This window comes from Ochotona princeps, chromosome 25, assembly GCF_030435755.1.
Source record: "Ochotona princeps isolate mOchPri1 chromosome 25, mOchPri1.hap1, whole genome shotgun sequence".
Lineage (NCBI taxonomy): Eukaryota > Metazoa > Chordata > Mammalia > Lagomorpha > Ochotonidae > Ochotona > Ochotona princeps.
Window position 1 is genome coordinate 12638844 of NC_080856.1, and position 16759 is coordinate 12655602.

At 38.3% G+C, this 16759-nt stretch overlaps 1 pseudogene; it reads right to left on the bottom strand.

Moving 5' to 3' along the window:
- Positions 1-1195: 1195 nt before the first annotated feature.
- On the bottom strand, positions 1196-1655 carry LOC101536695 (large ribosomal subunit protein eL22-like 1; annotated as a pseudogene).
- Positions 1656-16759: the final 15104 nt, after the last annotated feature.

A 16759-nucleotide genomic window follows, 5' to 3' on the forward strand; every position in this document is an offset into this window, starting at 1 on the left:
TCCAACATTTCCAAAAACTTGAATAAAAAAAAATGCAGTCTTGGAAACTTAACATAACCCTCTCTTTCAATCTTTCTTTCTTTCTTTCAATCTTTCTTTCTTTCTTTCTTTCTTTCTTTCTTTCTTTCTTTCTTTCTTTCTTTCTTTCATCTCTCTCTCTTTATTCCTTTCTTTCAAAAAAGCAGTGAAAAAAAATTTGCCACTGTAGTTTTCATGGCAGTAGGCACTCACAAGAACATTCTTTGATATTGGACATTATGATTTTTTTTTGTTTGTTTAGAAAAATCCATTGTTTTAAAAGAGGAATACATGGTAACACCCTCAAGATAAGGGTGCATTGCATCGTGCTCAGTCCTGTCTTCACAGCTGTTTGAGGGAACCAGAATAAATGAGGAAAAAAGAATGTATTCATGATTTCCTAAATGTGCTTTTTGGAATTTTCTTGTCAAACATGTTTAAGACATTTTAAAATGTGTGCCATTTTTGTTTTAAACAATGACAAGTTATTTGCTTTCCTTCAGTCATTTATCTTTTTTACAAAAGATTTATTTATTTATTTTTATTGGAAAGACAGAAATACAGAGAGGAGGAGAGACAGAGAGGAAGATCTTCTGTCCTATGATTCACTCCCCAGGCGGCCACAATGGCTGGAGCTGAGCCGATACGAGGCCAGGAGCCTCTTCCAGGTCTCCCATGCGGGTGCAGGGTCCCAAAGCTTTGGGCCGTCCTCAACCGCTACCCAGGCCACACGCAGGGAGCTGGATGGAAAGTGGAGCGGCCGGGATTAGAACTGGCGCCCATATGGGATCCTGGTGCGTTCAAAGCAAGGACCTTAACCACTACGCCATCATGCCGAACCCTCAGTCATTTATCTGGAGAACCACTGTCTATGTGGAGTTTTATTTTAGTATTCATACTGCAAAAGAAATATGCCATATTTAATAATTATACAACTAAAAAGAAGCTATCCCTATCCTCTCTGTCCAAATTTTTTACTCTTAAAAAAATTTTTTTTTCTCTAACTCCTTTGGGGATTTCACTAGGCTTTCCCAAATGTGTTTGGGGAAACATCATTTAACACAACACATTAACAAAAGTCCAATAAAAGAGATTGCATTTCTCTAAGGAATATCATCCTTTTCTAGAATAAAAGACGTTTAACATTTAGAGTCAATTTTTTTTTTTAGGAACACAATTTTTATTTGGTCAATAAAGTTAAAATCTCTTTCTGGATGCTTCTTTCTAGCGAGTACTTCCCAAGTATGGAAAGCAGGGGAGGCCCACATCAATCCTCAGACTCAGCTCCATCGTCATCCTGACGAATCTGAAATAACGAAGTTGATAGGTCTCCATGTCAAACGCAACCACACGAAGCCAATCACACGGATTGCTCTTCTGAAGGTATTTCTTGGTGAGGTATTTTACATACCTTTTAGGGTACTCTTTCTTAGAAACTACTGTGATTTTTTCTTGAAGCTTTCAATGTGAAAAACATGCCCGAGATTGCCAGTTTTGCCATTGACTTTAACCTTCTCCTGGAGAAACTGTTCAAAATTTCTAGAATCAAAAATCCCATCTTCCATAGGATGAGTGGAGTCTAAATTAAACCTCCAGGTTGATTTCTTGGGCTTTTTATCTTTCTGCTTTGGCACCATCTTGACAGACCACATGAGCGCACAGAGTGGAGTCATTTTATGGATAACAATATTCTTGCTCTAGTTGCCAATATTTATTCTACTGACTTGCAAATATGTTGCTTTACACACTTTCATCTTTGGTACTTTTTAAAATTATATTTTATATTTTTTCCTATTTGCCATACACCATATTGTCTGTTTGAGAATCTCATTCAGCACATCATTTTAAATATTTCGTTTGTCCCAAGAGTTCCAACATCTGTATCTCTTGCTTAGGACGCACTGTGGAGCTATAACATTGTAGAACATGACCTACTTTCTTGTTCAACACTTACATTAGAAAAAAGAAGGTTTATTTTAATTCAAAGAGCTACAGAAAGAGGAAGAGATATATAGAAAGATCTTCCATCCACTGGTTCACTCCTGACATGATTGCAATGACCAGAGCTGTTCCTGTCCAAACCCGGAAATCAGTCAGGATTTCTTTCAAGTCTCCAGATGAGTGCAGGGATCCAAAGCCTTGAGTCATCCTCTGCTGCTTTTCCAGCTGATTAGCAGGGAGCTGGATCATAAGTAGCACAGCTGGGACTAAAACTGGCACCTATATGGGATGCCAGTGGTGCAGGATTAGTGTGCTATGCCACTTTCCTATCACTTCAACATATCCTAATGGTCTCTATGGTTTCAAGCTAATCTGACTTCCTAAATATTTTTTCATATTGCAGTCTAATCTGTGGATTCCCCATATTTTTATTCTAAAATGAAATTCTTACTACATTTATTTCAATAAAGCTTTTCAGTTTATCTGTGTATATTCTTTTTAGATTTGGCCCTTGCCTACCTATGTAACTTAATTTCTTGCTGCATATTACTTCAGTTAACCAGACCAGATGTGGTTCCATTACATACATGCTGTTTGAATAGCTAAGCAGTTCTTTCCGATGGTTATGTATTTCCCACTGAGTATATGATAGCACAAGGTGCTATCATTGGTGATCTGCAAGTACATACTGTAGATAAAAATAAGCCCAGCAATACTTACACTGTAAACGAGAGAGTAAAGGAGTGTAAATCTGTTTTTTTTAATTAACCCAAATTGTTTCTAATGAGTAGAAAGAGGCATGGAAAGAGGCATTATCTTTATTACACTGGGCATTAAATGTGTAAACAAATTATTTGGGAGAAGATACTGCTACTTTCATATCTGAAAACAAGCCTGCTTTTTGATCCAAATATAGACATTTTATCTCCATCTTTCACAGCTGTTCTCTAGATAAAGATCCTTGATCAGATAGTCTGGAACAAAAACAAGCCAATGTCAAACTTTCTGAGCTAAGTAGAAGAGCAAGACTCATGAAGCATTATCCTCACCTGATAATATCCATTTCCTAATACTTAGCTGTAGTAGTTTTTGGTGAATTACGCCATGAGTGCATGACTCCACTAGCCATTCTTACTGAACTGACCCACACTAATGGGCCCAACATCATTTCAACTGGCTGCTTACAGAATTTAGTGAATGCGTCTGTCAGTAGGACTCCAAGCAGCAAGATGATGCAGTGTGCAGCACCGACACGTTCCAGCTTCTGAAAGCTTCAAATGCTATGAACCCTTGTGGCCTATCTTAAAAGCCATATGGCTTTCTCCTTAAGTTTCGGTTTAGAACCCTCTGCTAAATCTGAGGCATTAGTTCACATGTGCAGGTGAGCGAAAAAGAGGGAAAATAAAGTTGAGCACATGTTGTCCTCTATTTCTGTCTTGGCCAGTAGTTGATGTCAAGTATAAATTTGTTGCTATATTTTCTAGGTAGTTATAGGGACAACTATCTTTAGTGGACATAAAATGATCTATTGATGTCCTTTCTTTTATGTGTACTTCTTATGTGTACTTCTCTGATGTAAGAAGTTATATTTTGGGGAAGACAGCTAGTAAAGATTGGCTTTGTCATAGTCATAGTCCTACTATTAGAGCATGATCCTGTGGATGCGCTGATGCCCATTGAGAGATGGTCTTAAATTTTGGTCCTCCGGCCGGTGTCATTATATATCAAGTAAAGCCATGGACTGTGATGTTGGCATTCCACATGAGTGCCAGTTCAAATTCTGGCTACTCCATTGCCTATCCAGCTCCCTGTTACCGTCCTGGGACAGTAGTGGAGGATGGCCCATATGCTTGGGCTCCTGCATCCAGCTGGGAAACCCAGAAGAAGCTCCTGGATCCTGTTTTCAAATTGATATGGGTCTGGTCATTGTGACCATTTGAGGTGCCACCCACTATGTCACAGTGCCAGCCCCCCAAATTAATAAAGATATAATGAAACAAAATTAATAAAGATATAATGAAATAAAATCAATATATAGTGAAACATGGAGGGGAAGTTTACTCTCATTATCCTAAAATATACTGAATTGTAATTTAGAAAATTTAAAAAGACTAGACCTAGCATGATAGCTTAATTGGCTAAAATCTCCCCCTTACAAGTGCTAGGGTTCCATATGGGTGCCAGTTCTTCTCCTGGCTGCTCCACTTCCCATCCAGCTCCCTGACGTGGGCTGGCAAGGCAGAAGCGGACGACATAATGTATTATGACCCTGAATCCATGTGGGAGAACCAAAGATACTCCTGGCTTCTGGTTTCAGATTGTTTCAGCTCCGGCCATTGCAATCATCTGGGGAGTGAACCAGCAAAAGGAAGATCTTTTTCTCTGTCTCACCTTCTCTCTGTAAGTCTGGCTTTCCAATAAAAATACATCTTAAGAAAAATGACAGCAATTGTTAATGACTGTCACGTAACAAAAAAATCTAAAAAGAATATTGTATATAATATTAATGTTACCTTTGATAAACTATTCATCAATATGTTGCTCACTTAAAAAGTAGAAAGGCGCTACAATAGTCTGTTGAAATTTTCTCTTGGTGAATTATGAAATGCATATAAAACATTAGAATCGCTTCAAGTGATCCTGGTGAAAAATCTCAGCATTTTTCCTAAAACTGAGATAGAAGAATGGTATTTTCACTATGAAAGTTGTTTTTTTCCAAAGAATTCAAGTGGTTGGGAAGTTAGGCCTACGACAAGTCTTACATCTAATTTTATCGTTCTTAAAATTTGATTTATTTTCATATATTTGACAGATGAAAAAAAGGATACCCCATGTGCTGACTGAACTGCTCAAATGTCTGCACAGCTGAGGCTGGAACAAGCTAAAGCTGGGAGCCAGGGACTCAGTCTGGGTCTCCCCCATAGGTGGCTGGGATTCAGGCACTTGGGTACTTACCTGGTGCCTCCAAGGGTCCACATTTGAAGGCGCCTGGATTTGAAAGTAGAGCCCAGACCTGAATCCAGTTGCTATGGCATGGAGTGTGGATATCTCCCGCCATATCTCAAACACTGACAAAAACTCGCTCCTACTTGTAATTTTAATTGTTATCGCGAGCTACAGTTGTGTTTGTTATAATGTGCTACAATTGTGTTCTACAATTGTTCAAACTTATAGCAACGATAGAAAATGTAAATCGAGTTCTTACATACAGATCTATCTCAAGAGAAGGGTGCTCCCACCTTGCAGTAGAAACCAGTAATCATCGAAGTAACTGAATCTTAGGGAGGAAGCTGCAAATCCTGCCCAGATTATGAAGTGATCCTACCCAGCAGTGTTTTGAGATCCTTTTTGGGCTTTCTGGCCTTAACTTTTCTGTTTTCAAAGAATCCTTGGACGAGAGACTGGCAATCAAACAAACTGGGGACTGGAGTCTTACCAAGCCGCCTGCGCATGCTTTCTCACCTGGCTTTCTGCAAAGCTCTAATAATGGGAAAAGGTGGTATTGGCCTGTTAATAATTAATAGCACCAGTGCAAATGAAGCACTTCTGTCATGGAGCTTCATCACTGCGTTCATGGTACAATAGGGGTTGCAGGTTTTGTAAGCGTAAGGGGGTATTTGCATATGTCAGAACAGACTGTGCACGCTAACAGCGCAAATACTTCACATCTGTTTCTGTTTACCCCCGTGCTAACACCCCAAAGTACACCCCAAAGTCCTGTGTTAATTGCCCAGTTACATACTGGCTGTTGATATGTTCTCCACACAGCTTTTCATAAGTGCAGTGTTGCAAATAAACTGCTAATGACTGCTTATTTCAGCCACCCTTTTAAGAAAATCTACAACACACACATAGATTAATGATTCCTCTATTTAGCAGTGTGTCTTGTGACTAGGTTTGCATAGAAACAGTATCAATTAAGTAGCAATTATCTGCAGAGTGGAAAAAAGAGGAAAGATATAAATAAGTAATGAGCATGATGCTAAAATCCTTGAGAATGATTGGAACTGAACTCTGAGGCAAGGGCACCGACTAGCGCATGCTTTCCCCTGTTTTTCTTGTATCTAAGACCTATGGAGTAGCCATTAAAACGGGGACATGAAGACACTTTAAAGCTATTTAATCATTTAAAGGATATATTTGAATTTTAAGGGGAACACATTTTTTGAAAAAGTAAAGAAACAATAATAATAAAAAACACACCAGCTACATTTACATAAAATCAACAAGGGATCCTAGAGAAAAAAAATCAAGCCACTTGCCTCTATGTATAGCTTTTTTATGCAATGAATGGACTAAAATATCAGAATTTCTTATATTGTAGTTGTAGAGTTATCAGAGTGGTCATTTATTCCTTCCTTCTTGTCCATCAATGACCTTTACCAGAACTTTAAAAGGCTTATCTGGAAAACTCTTTATTATCTGCATATAATAGCTAATGAGGCTGAAGGATATAATTGTTCAGATATATGGGCTTTGTTTACTACTCTTGGTTTATAGTAGCTAGATAGCATCTCCACAATCAGATTCCTCTTAAGATGTGGTCATAGAGGCAGAGACCGTGGTACACAGGCGGGGTGAGTGGACGGCATGTGACATGGGCTAATTGGCTCTATTTTTTGTCAACCAGGATGGCTTTGATCTCAGTCTTTTTTCCTCAACACCAGTAAGTTGAGCAAAATATGCAGGTAGCAAAGGTGTCGAGGTTTCTCTAACCTAGAAGCAATTCCTAGAAAGCAATTAGTTTCTGTGACAGCATTTTTTTCTCTCTTATTTTTCAGTGGCACCAGTAGGATACTTGCCCCCTTATTTTATTTATGATGATTGTATTTTCCAAATTCAAAGTGAAAATGCATTATTGCACAAATACATATGGAGAAAGACAATTGGCAATGTGAACTGTGCTGGCTTGGATAAGATTTGGCTGCCACAACAAAGACGCAGTGATAGTACATATTGCTGAGCAAAGTATATTTTGCTGTAATGCTATGCTCCAAAGTGTAGCTTCCAGAACTGTACTCAGCGTAGTATGGTAAGCCAGAGTTTGTGGGAGCCATGGAGGTGCACCGCTCAGGTTCCCTTGAAAAAATCTGCAAACAGACTGACATCCATACTTGTGGCTCTGCCAAGACATTGATCCCGTGGTCATACCTCTCTCAACCGAAGCAGGTGATTTAAGTAAGAGTGTCAGATGGGAAATGCTGTTGACCTAGCTCAGACATTTCAGACATGTTGTGCAGCTGTGCAGTTTGGAGCTCAACCTGCCTACTGCTTCCTCACTTCTGCTTGCTGCTCACCAGGTTGGAGCTGCGTTGTCCCCTTAAGGCTGCTGTGCCACCTCCCTTTGTCCCTTAGACTTCACAGATGGTATCTCAAGCTTTGCTACATGTTTAGACAACATTTGAAAGAAAACTGGGAAGTCTAAACTAGTTGCAGGCACTCATTTCTCAATCTGAAACCCTTTGGATCACAAACATTTCTGAAATCAGGATATGGTGTGAACACCTTACTTTATAGATTACCTATGGGTGATCCTATACAAATTACACAATGAAACCCAAACACACATACAATAGGAAAAATAGGAGCTTTACATCATCTCATTAAAAAGCTTTTTTTTTTCTTTGACCAAGAAAAACTTTAAGTAATATTTGGAATTCTCCCTAGATAAATCACACACACAAAAAAGATTTTTGGCTTGCAGAACATTGTGACTTTCATAATTCTGAATCATGAATTGACAACCTCTTTATCTTTTGCATTATTGCCACTGTATTTTTTTACACTCAAACTTATGTCTCATTGCTTAGACTATGGGTCTGTCAGTCCTTGATACAGGGTTCTCCAACTGCAACAACAGCAGGGATCTGCTGCTTGATGGTGTTAAACTGCCATAAAACTTAGTAGGGGTAGAGTTAGGCCTCTTAGTATGTATCCGTGTGAGAAACTGAACACAGCCTAATTGCCGAAGGCCTCAGAATCTGTGTTTCGTAGGATTGTCCTAGATGTTGGGTTCTGTTTACACTGAGCCCATGATATCCTGCGTTCCAATTCCCATGTTCTGGATTTTGAAACTTTTTTAAAAAAATGAATCAGCTAACTAGTTTTCTCTGGTTCCCATTTTGATGCTACCTACTTTTGCAGCAAGTTCATACAGCCATTCATGTTTCAACGTGCTGTTAACTTCACCAATAACTTCTCAGGGATGCTTATCTGTGAATGGCAGGAGTTGGGTTTTTGAACAGAAATGGAGCTGAATCGTTTCCACTTATGTTTGAGTACCTGTCTCAATGGAACATCAGCGTTGAACTTAAAGAGTTGTACAAAGAGTTCGCCTATTCCCATTAAAGTTGTAGTGGCAGGTATAAAAAGTATAGATAAACTCTAATGCAGAAATGAATCCACAATAGGTGCAGCAGAACAGCTGGCATAAAATGAATCTGTAAGTAGACTCTCCACTAGCACCACTTTTAGCTTAGTTCTTTTGGAGGACCAATTTCCTTTACAATAAGTAAAAAATTTATGTTTCTAAAGTTTCCTTTACCTTTCCAATGATATTACTGATTTCTGTTTTAAACTGAGTGCTTCCTGAAATAGGAGACTAACTGTATGGGCATATGTGAAGAGGAAAGGTAAAGAAAAAAAAACACTTGATTGGTTAATGTGTTCTCTACAAATCTATTTGTTTGCCTCTGAATGGAAATATAAATATTAAAAAAACAGCTAATAGGCATTCAAAAAGTACCACACAAGAAAATCTTAGCCTAAAAGCATCCTTTAGAATTATGTGAATATTATGATTTTTGTTGGTTCCTGATGACCAAGGCTGGTGGACATTTTGTAAGCAATTAATTGAAATTAGGTTTCAAGTGAGGAGCATGGTCTTGGAGAATCACCTTAACGAAAAAATGTTATAGAAATGTCTCACATGGTCACACTGTGATAAACAGAATAGTAATGAGAGGGAATAGAGACTTCCTGTGCTGTGACTTGTACATGCAAGCTCGTTAGAAAATACTGTAAACAAAAATGCCCCTTTAGACCAAGACCTTATGTTTTGCAGGGATCTGTCCTCCTTTTCAGCGTCTCAGAGTAAGCTGGTGAGAAAGTTTAGGAAACATGGCTGTTGGTTGTGACATGTGTGCTTAACTATTTCTAGTAAAAAGCCTAAACGTGCCCACTTTGTTATTCTAGAGCCTACCCATAAATTTCTCAGCTCAACTGGCAACATAAGGAGTTGAAAGCTGTGTGAAAGTCATGTGTTTCAGGGCTATGCAACAGGATGTCAAAGCTGAGCTATTTCTAACTCTGTTGGCTAAAGCCCTAAGACAATATTTGCCAAGGCTTCCTTATCCTACAGTTAGACCACCTATGTAGGGCTTGCAGAGTAATAGAGGGAAAGGAGAAGGAAGCCACAAAACCCCTCTCTCCTGCAGGTAACAACATTCAGCAGGACCACTCAGGCTGAAGGGAGGCTCTAACTCTAGTGGAAGTTTAGTATTACAATCGTTAAATGAGTTTCTGCGCCTACATGTAATCATAGGATTTTTATTTTATTACCTGTGAGTGACCAAAGAGCACTGAGACTTCCTTTACGTTTCATTTAAGGAGCAGAGCAAGTAAATGTATAAATGGATTTAAATGGGCAATGGGTGGAAAATACAGTAGTGTGTATATTTTCTTTCCTTTCTTTGAAATTGTGTACCTGGGGGGTTAAGCTGTTGCCTGCAAGCTGGGGTTGCAGATGCTCCACTTCTAATCCAGGTTCTTACTAATGTGCTTTGGAAAGCACCGGGTGATGGCTCATGTGCTTACATTGTTGGATCCCTGTGGAAGGCTCAGATAAAGTTCAAGGCTTCTGAGTCTGGCATGGTTCAACTCTGCCCCTTATGTCCACTGGGGGGCGGGGGTCATTTGCAACAGATGGAAAGTTTTTCCCTGTCTCCAACATAAATAAAATGAATCTTTTTTTGAAATGTCTGCCTAATTCCATGTACGCAATAGTTTACTTGGATTATATTACTGTACTTATCTTTATATTCTAAAGCTTTCTAATTACCCAGTAATTAAATTCTACTTCTCCTTGTGTTCTTTGGAAGGACTGGAATGTCAGTTTGTCTCAGTGTTGCTACTCAACAATTAGCATTCAGCGGGCCTTGAACCACTTTGCCTTATACCTACTTGCTTTATACAGCCTTGATTTTATCTTAACAATGATACATTGTGATTCATGTAACAAATATGTGCTCCAGATGAGGATGTGTTATTAATATATTGACCATGAACCACAAGGGTGAAACTTTCCCTGTATTTCAATTCCTCCTCCAACCACATATCTTGTTCTCTCTCAACACAGTGCGGGCGTGTGAGTGTAGGAACTTTCTTCCCTCTTATCTATCATAGCCTAGCTCTGTCTTTTATTAGTAGGAGAGTTGGCAGGTGTATTTCCTGCCCCTCCTACAGTAGCTTTAGATATCCTTTTGGTGTTAGTTCAGGATCCTGGGCATAAACTTGTCTCCTGCTTCTCCATTGACTAGAGATAATGTTTCCTAGCATCAGTAGAGGATGATATGAGAAGGTTTGATTTTTTATTATTCTCTTTACTCTCAGAGGCAATTGACATTTTTCTTAGAACAAAGAAGCAAGAGATTTTCCTACTCCTTATCGATCAGTGGGCCAGTTATTTTAACTTGTGTGACCATAATGCATGGCCTTGAACTCGGTCAGTTGGTCGAGTCTAACTTCAGAGAGCTGTAAAATGTAGTCTTCTTGTGTACATAGAAGGAAAATTACAGAGTGCTGAACAGCTAGCAGTGCCTCTGTTGTACCAACATAAGAGAAAAGGGGCTAAACTGAGGACTCAATAACACTTACAGTCTCCATCTGCTTGGCTTTATAATCACAGCTCTTCATAACCTAGCATTTGATAATTTGCCATCATCAGCTTTATTTTTCTCCTGCAATTTACAGGTACCATTTCTATCATTCTCCTTCAGTATATCCTGTTTTTTTAACGACCACTTCTGAATCATAATTATTTTTTTGACAGATTTATCATTTTTTTTTTGCAAAGACAGCTTTAAAGAAAGGAGAAAAATCAGAAAGATCTTCCATCTGTTAGTTCACTCCCCACGTGGCTGCAATGGCCTGAGCTGAGCCAATCTGAGGCCAGGAACCAGGAGCTTCTTCCAGGTCTCCCATGTGGGTACAGAGACTCAAGGTTTTGTGCCATCCTCTATTGATTTCCCAGGCCACAAACAGGGAGTGGAATGGAAGAGGAATAGCTGGGACATGAACTGTCACTTATATGGGATTCCAGCACATGCAAGATGAGGATTTAACTACTAGGCTATCGTACTGGGCACAAGAGAAATTTTAACATAGAGATTTGGTTAAACATCATTAAAATGCTAAAAATGAAAGGTATATACTGAGATTGCTAATACTATACTGCCTCCATTGTGATCCTAACCCTACAAGCATTCAACTCTGTATTTCACTATTAGGCCTAGGAAGAATACTACTGAACTAGCAACTGCAGGATGAGTTCCTAAAGGAGGAGAAGGAAAATGGTTGAAATCATGAAGATTTAACAGATGGATTGAAACTCAGACTAAACAGGAGGGTCTCCTTGAGCCAGGAATCTGCACTTGGAAGGAACAGATGCCAGACTGCAGTATGCTTGTCTCACAGTGATGCTGTCAGGAAGATGGGGTGGTCATGGTGAAGTTGGCTTTCCGAGTTTTCAGAAATCCATAAACCAGTTTCATATGCTTTTGCTGAAAGAAATCCCTGCTACCTGGATGAACATTCATTGCTGTTTTCTTGAAAGATCTTCTCCAAAATTAGCAGGAAAGTAGATCTTTAAGAAGCAAAGAAAGTACACTCAAATTTTTAAAAGGTAAGTTGCTTTTATATTTGGAGAAGTTCACTGGAAAGATTACTTCGATAAAGGAATTAGATAAGAAAGAGGAGGGGAGATATGGAGGCAGGAAACTTGACTAGACAAGTAGTCCTATTATATGACCCATGGTTTTGACAAGGATTAGAAAGACAGTAACATGGGCCCTGCACAGTAGCCTAGTGGCTGGGATCCTCGCCTTGCATGCGCTGGAATCCCACATGGGTACCGGTTTGTGTCCCGGCAGCCCTGCTTCCCATCCAGCTCCCTGCTTGTGGCCTGGCAAAGTGATGGAGGCTGGGCTAGGGTCTTGGGACCCTGTACCGGCACAGGAGACTCGAAGAGGGCTCCTGTCTCCTGACTTCAGATGGGCTCAGCTGTGGCTGTTGTGGCCACTTGGGGAGTGAATCAGTAGACAGAAGATCTTTCACTCTGTCTTTCCTCCTCTGTGTATATCTGACTTTCCAATAAAAATAAATAAATCATAAAATAATTCTAAAAAAGAGACAGTAACATAAATGCTATTCAAGAGAGAAATGAAAGCAAATAACATTCTAGCAAATTAAAATTCTTTCTGTTGTTCTTGTGTCCATTTCTGATTGTTGAGTTTTGAAAATTGTGCATAGAAAAGCATGCTCTTGTTTTTCATTATTAGGGAGTGGCAGAAGAAGAAGGATTATAACATTGTTTCTAAGGCAATACTTCTCTGAGAAGAGCCCAGTGAGAAAAGCCATCCTGGTGGAGTCTTAGAGGGGGCCTGCCAAAACAAGTGTGAGTGGTGTTGGCAGCTGCCAGATAGTAACTTGAGCAATGTTGGCACGCCCTCCTTGTGGCTGTTGGCAGTCATGAGGTCCAGTGTCATCAGCAACTGGCATGCAATAATAATAGCCAAGTCCATCAGGCCGGAGGGGAGCCACATTTCAGCAGGTGCTTGTCATGGCTGTAGGGGAGAATGAATCTGCAAACTCCACAATCCTGTTACTGGAGGAGACCACCGTGAGCAGAAAGCACGATGACTAATAATGTTGGCAATTGTGTGACATTTAATGATGATGGTGATAGCGTTGCTCAGTTTTTTCTTTTTTTAGGTGTTACACCTATATGATCTTACATACTCTGTGTAAGTCAACTGCAAAGTGAATACTACTACTGTGCTGCCCACCTTACAGATTTTGGAAGCTGAGCTCGGATAAAGTAAATTGGTCAAAACCGCAGCGAAGTGGTGTTAAAGAGAAGCCTGAATGTGAACTCTGTGGTTTTGTAAAGGTCAGAGGCAAAAGTGACTTCTGTTACAACTGGCTCTGCCTTCACTTTCTGTTTTCCCTGAGCTCATGCAGGATGGGGATGGAGGGATATTTCTAATGGCTTGTAAGGAAGTAACTCAGGTGCAAGAACCCAAAATTTCTAAACTTACATGGAACTGTAGTAAAGCAGGTGTCTTTATGACTTGACATTAAGCATATCACAAGTGTTTTTGAAGGAAGTAAGAACATACTGTTTCTTGAAGATACATGTAACAAAAAAAGTCCTGAAGGATAAAATACTTGAAAAGAACAACATTTGTATTTTTCAAAGAATTGAGCATAATGTATGAAATGACTTTGACCTCTTTGCTTGGACCTCATAAACCACCTATGACTATGCACTGGCATTTAGCCATTCAGGATAAACTGATTCTCTCTGATGTCTGATTACAACCTGGCAGTCTGCATTATGCACGTGGCATTTGACATGTCAAAGTTAAGATTAAGGAGGCTCTCCATGGTTATTCTTACCACCCACAGTTTTGTTTTGTTTTTCTTTTTAAATGTCTCTGCTTTTCTGTGTATAGGTTACACAGGGTGCAAAGGTATTGCCATGAGACCCTGAAGAATACACATGATGGAAGGAAGAATTCTGAGTTGGGGGATCTGTCACTGATTGCGGGGGGATAGTGGGGTGGGGAGCACCACTTCTCTCCAAGAATCAACAGACCGATTTGATTCTCACAACTGAGAGCAACATGAATTTCTTATTGGGTTGGCGTATTAATCCCCCACCAGTGTGTGTTGGACTACTTAGACACTACAGACATGGTTCCCATTATGATTTTGGAAGCAGGCTGGGATGGTAGGAAAAAAATGAGAGAAATTTGTATCTTCTATGGCCTTACACTTCTTCCTCGCCCATTCCTTATTATTTTATTCCTTCACCTTTCTGTATCCTTGGTCCCTGGAAGAGATATTTGACTCTAAGCAAACTTCTCACACTTGATTATAATGTACTTATTGTTAAGGCTGACATGGGTACATTTGTTCTGTATTTCTTTGACCTATTCTAGTATCCTGTTCTTTTCCCTGCTCTTCACCAATACAGAAAGCTGAAATTGGTCTATAAAATCAGTAGAGGAGTGAAAAACAGAATATAACATACATTGTAGCTCTTTACTTCAAATAAATATTTCCTTCTAATATTGTTTATGCATTAAATGCCTATTCTTGCCACTGTTCCTTTCTTATAATATTAATCTTTTTGAAAAGATGATATTATTTATGCTAAAATCACACTCTAATGATGATTTCTGCTTCTTTGAGTATAAATTCAATAGGTGGTTTCAGTGACTCTCCATTATAGTATTATTGCAACTAAAACATTTATAATTCTAGACTCGAGCTCAAATTTGCAAGTTAATATTTTCTGCTTGATTAGCCACTGCCCACATAAAATTGTCTATAAATATTTTGTAAACACACTTCATTTTGTTAAGAAGTTTTTATTTATTATTATATCACTAAAAATATTTAAAAATAATGAATTGGTTTAATCTTTTTCATTTTGATTTCACTGATAATACTTTCATTTTTATAAGTTTCATGTAGTTCTTTTATTTTTCCCTCTTTTCTAGTCTGATAGTTTATTGTCACATCTGCTTTCTCCTATGTCTCTTCAGTCATATAAAAAGTCTACATTTAGCAAGATTCTTTGGAGCTTTTTTTTGGCTGTGATATCTGTTTTCAAGGGCTCTTTCAAGTAGCCAACTTCAAGGCTGTGAAATACTTCCAATATAGAAAGGGAGGTGGAAAATAATTCCAGTTCATATTTTGAAGGTTTTTTTTTAAGTTAGAAAAAAAAAAAAGCTTTACATTCTACCTTCTGGACTATGTAGCATAGAGGAGCTGTTTTCTTGAAACAGATACTATTTGGTTAAGTTGTTACATCATGCTTACATGTTGTTTGATTTGATATGCTAATATTTTGTCTAGACCCATTGAATCCACTTCCATGAAGAATGATGGTTCTAGCTTTCCTTTTCTTACAAAATTGTTCATTGGTTTTAGAATCTTGGAAATCCCAACCCTACAACATTAGTCTGAAAGTGCTCTGTAGTCTTAAATTTTCTTGAAGAGTTCATTTTAAATTTGTAATATTGTTTCCTTTAAATATTTGCTACAATTCAGGCAGGAAGACAGATGTCGGCTGCAAAGAGGGTGGCGGGGAGAAACAGAGAGAGCTCAAGAGAGTGAGCGAGCACTCTTTGGTTCTCTGATTCACTCCTAAAATGTCCACATGGGCGGGGTTGGTCCAGGAGCCCAGAAATCAATTTGAATCTCACAGGTGAATGACAGGAACCCCAGGATTTGAGCCATAATTTGGTGTGCTCCAGGGTGTGTGTTTGCAGGGAACTGAGTAAGAGGTGAACTTGGGCAGCCATCCCAGCCTTCTATTCCAAGTACTGCCAAGGGAGCTTTCTTCCTTGTAAATATTATGAACTAAAAATTACATTTCTTTCCGGAAGAGAAGATTATTCTGGTTACACAGTGCCTTTTGAATGAACTTTGGTAACTTGTATTTTTTTAATTAATTGATTCATTTATGTTAAATTGTCTAATTTGTTGACAAAATTATTTAATTTCTTTTTGCCATTTAAAATCTATAGTTTTTTTAGTGATGTCATAGCTCTCATTCTTGATATTTCTTGATGTGCGACTTCTCTGTTATTGATCAGAAATGTATTATTTACTGCGTTGCTCAGGGACAGCTTTTCTGGTACTTCTGTTTTTCCTTAGTCTCCATTTATTTCTGCTCTTCACTATCCTTTCTTTCTCTTAGCTTTTTAATCTTCCCTTATAAAATCTCCAAGTGGAGGCTAAGGGTATGGGTTTGGTATTTTTCTTCTGTTTTAAGTTGTAGATCTGTATAGCCATAAACATTGTAGTGCTTTTTTAAGTTGTTTTTTTTTTTTTTTGCAGTGTCTCACAATTTTTGGTCAGTTGTGCTTCATTATTTTTCCAGTTCAAAGTATTTCTAATTTTTCTTTATACTTCTTTGTCCAGAATATATCATTCAATTTTTGTGTATTTGAATATTTTAATGTATCTTTCTGCAATTAATTGTTCTCTGACAATTGTGATTAGAGAACATGTATTTTAATGACTTGGTTGTTTTTGAAGTTATTGAAATTTGTCCTATGATCCATGGTATAGTCTATGTTGTATAGACCCATGTGTTCTTGAAGAAAAAATATATATATTCTGTTGTTGTTGAATGAGATGAGCTACAAATATTAAAAAAAAAATCAATGGATCAATTCATGGATTCTATATACATAATTTTTTTTGTCTACTTGTTCTTTTAGTAATTGATGATGTGAACTCTCTAATTTTAGTTGTGGGTTTGTTCTTATCATATAGTTCCGTCAGATTTTGCACGGATTTAAAAACCCGTTTATTAAATCTATGAATGTTTGGATTCTTTTGTGCTCTTGATCAGTTGCCTTTTTGTCACTGCGAAGTAACTTTCTCTGTTCTCTCATCTTTATGATTCTTTGTTCTGAAATCTGTCATAGCTAATATAGAAAAATAAACTAACAATATTATATTCCTTAAATTGGAGTTAAGTCGTCACAAAAATTAAACAAAA